The sequence below is a fragment of the Chiloscyllium punctatum genome, unplaced genomic scaffold, assembly GCF_047496795.1.
Source record: "Chiloscyllium punctatum isolate Juve2018m unplaced genomic scaffold, sChiPun1.3 scaffold_151, whole genome shotgun sequence".
Taxonomy (NCBI): domain Eukaryota; kingdom Metazoa; phylum Chordata; class Chondrichthyes; order Orectolobiformes; family Hemiscylliidae; genus Chiloscyllium; species Chiloscyllium punctatum.
Window position 1 is genome coordinate 475848 of NW_027309885.1, and position 3369 is coordinate 479216.

Sequence of the window (3369 nt, forward strand, 5' to 3'; positions counted from 1 at the left end):
TTTTGCAATCTGCTTGCATTGGTTGTCCCAAAAATTACATTCCATATTATGGTATGTTTGTGGATGAAAGAACTTTCTGAATCTTGAGCAATTATATTTCAGTTTTGTCAAAAAATTATCATTCGCTGTTCTCTCTTTCCCTTTCAGTTTCCCGTTTTATATCCCGTATTTTATCAGTTTATCTTAAGTTTTCAATATTTCAATCAATCTCGCTCCTGATTACCAATCCGAGAGAATGCCACAATTTTGTCAATTTATATGCAGTGCAGCTGGAGAGCGCGGTGACCAAATGGAAAGGCATTGGTCACGTGAACCAAATAAAAGTAGCCAGCTGGTGGAATCTGGCCGTTCCAGCACAGTCATATTTAAAACATTTAACGTAATCTTTAGCAAAATCATATTGGCAGAAAATAAGAAAACAAGATGAAAAAAATTGCTGATGCTGAAAATCAAACAAAAACAGCACACCTGTGATTTAACAGCAATTTCTGTTTCTGTGACAGATTGGCAGATTTTGTCGCAGTTCATGAGAACAGTGCTCATTAGAATCAAACAGACAGCGTGGACCTGGGAGTGTGATATCAGACAGTAATAATGAATGAGTGGAGAGTGTTGTACTGGAAAAGCACAGCAGGTCAGGCAACATCCGAGGAGCAGGAGAATGGACGATTTCGGCATAAGCCATTCATCAGGAATTAGGCTTGTGAGTCGGGCAGAGGAACAAAGCTGAAGCCAGGTGCCAACTCGCAGGCACCTCCTCCTACAGACCACGATCACAAACTCTCCTCCCCTCACCAAACTATCATCTCCCAGACCATCCACAATCTTATCAGCTCTGGGCATCTCCCATCCACAACCTTCAACCTCATTGTCCGTGAACCGCGGAATTCCCGATTCTACCTCCTTCCTAAGATTAACAAACCTGACTGTCCCAGTCGACCTATTCTCTCATCCTGCGCCTGTCCCATTCGAATCATTTACTCCTAAATTGACACAATCCTCTTTCCCCATTTCAGGAAATGCCCACTTACATTCGTGACACCCCAATGGATTTCACCTCCTCCAAGAATTTCTTTTCACTGACCCACAACGCGTCATCTTCACCATGAACATCCAGTCCCTGTACAAATCCATCTGCGTGACAGAAGTCAGCAAGCCTTCCATTTCTTAAACTCACAGCATCCCAACCAGTGCCTTTCCACCGACATCCTCATCCACCTGGCTGAACATGTCCTCACAATCAACAACTTCTCTTTCCAATTCTCCCACTTCCTCCATCGAAACTGGTAGCCATGCGCACCCGCATAGGACCTAACTCTGCCTGCCTGTTTGTCAGATACGCGGAACTGTCCATCTTTCGCAGTTACACAGGCACCATCCTCCACCTGATCCTCCTCTATATTGATGAATGTTTGGGGCCACTTTGGTGCGCCAACAAAGAGGTTGAATTGCTCACTAACTTTACCAACAACTTCCACTCCGACCTCAAATGTATCTGGATCATCTTGGCAACTTCCCTCACTTTCCTGGACCTCTCCATCACCGACTCTGGCGACTGACTAATTACAGACATATACTACAAGCCCTCCGACTCCCACATGTATCTAGACGACATCTCCTCCAACCCTATCTCGTGTAAGAACGCCATTCTTTATTCCCAATTCCTCCTCCTCCAGCACATCTGTTCCCAGGATGACCAATTACACCTCAGAAAGAACCAGTTGGTCTCCTTCTTCCACGATCACAAATTGCCTTCCCACGTGGTTGACAGCGCTCTCGAGTTCATCACCTCTATTTCACACACCACCACCCTTGAAGCCACGCCTCTCAACGCAACAAGGACAGAACCACCTGGTTCTCACCTTACATCCCATCAAACACCGCATAAACGCATCATATTCTGCCACTGATGCAATCTCCACACAGACACGACGACCAGACATATATTACGCTGCCCAGCCCTGCCAACATCCCGTCAAAACCATTCCCTCCATGACCCCCTCTTCAGGTCCACACATGCCCCCACCAGCCCACAACCCTCTCCTGGCACCTTTCACTGCCACCAAAGGAAGGGCGAAACAAGCACCCACATCACTCCCCTCACCTCAGCCAAGGCCCGAAGGGATCATTCCACATCCATTAGAAATTCACCTGTACAGCTACCAATGTCATCTACTGAATCCGTTGCACCCAGTGTGGACTCCTCTACGTCAGGGAGACAGGAAAACTTCTTGCAGATCATTTCAGAGAACATCTCTGGGACACCCGCACCCACCAACTTCACCGTCCCATGGCTGAACACTTCAACTCCCCCTCCTACCCCAACAAAGACATACAGGTATTGGAACTCCTCCACTGCCAAACCGTTACCACACAACGCCTGGAGGATGGACGCCACACATTCCGACTTGGGACCATAACACCACACGGGATAAATGTGAATTTGAACAGTTACCTCCTTTCCCCTCCCCCAAACCCAAGCCTTCAACTCGGCACCGCCCTCTCGACCCATTCCATCACTGCTATTTCTGACTTATTTTCTTCTCCCTCGTATTCATCCATCTATTGCTTTCCAACTATTTCCCCTTAGCCCCACACCATTTCCATTTATCTCTTAGCCCCGACTCACAAGCCTTATTCCAGATGAATTGCTTAAGCCTGAAACCTGATATCTCCAGCTCCTCGGATGCTACCTGATCTGCTGTGCTTTTCCAGCATCACACTACCAACTCTGATCTCCAGCATCTGCAGTCCAAACTTTATCCTTGGAATTATCAATGACCTTAGAGTGAATATATCCCTCGATTGCAGTGATCACAGTGTGACTGAGTTTTCCATTTATTTTGGGTGAGGGCAGGCTGGATCTGAGACGAGCGCTTACCATCTAAACAACGGGAATGGTATCAGATAGCGAAGTTCGGGCGGGCTGAAGTGAAGTGGAACATTCTATCAGAAGATGGAACAGTACAATTGCATCACATCATCCAGACTGTAAAAGACAGGCAGAAGGAAAAAATCAACATCAGTGCAGGCACAAGGACAGGTCAAGTGGAAAGGAGACAATACAACACACTGAAGTGCAGTGGAATTATTTCTGTGAAATGATTCGTTATATAAGCTACACCTTTACATATGGACTGCCCTCACATTGGGAAAAGGAATTCCCTGCAGTACAATGGCGATATTGGCCTGCGACATCACAATGTTGAGAGACACTGACATGGTTTCTTCTGTAGCAGCATGGCCGAGTAAAAGCATGATCGTCCCATCAACCAGAATTCAATACTTCAAAGCTCTCCCCTGTGCTGTACAACTTATTTGCTGCTCCTGTCGTCAGATCTCAATCACTTCACTGTGTATCTTCTGCTT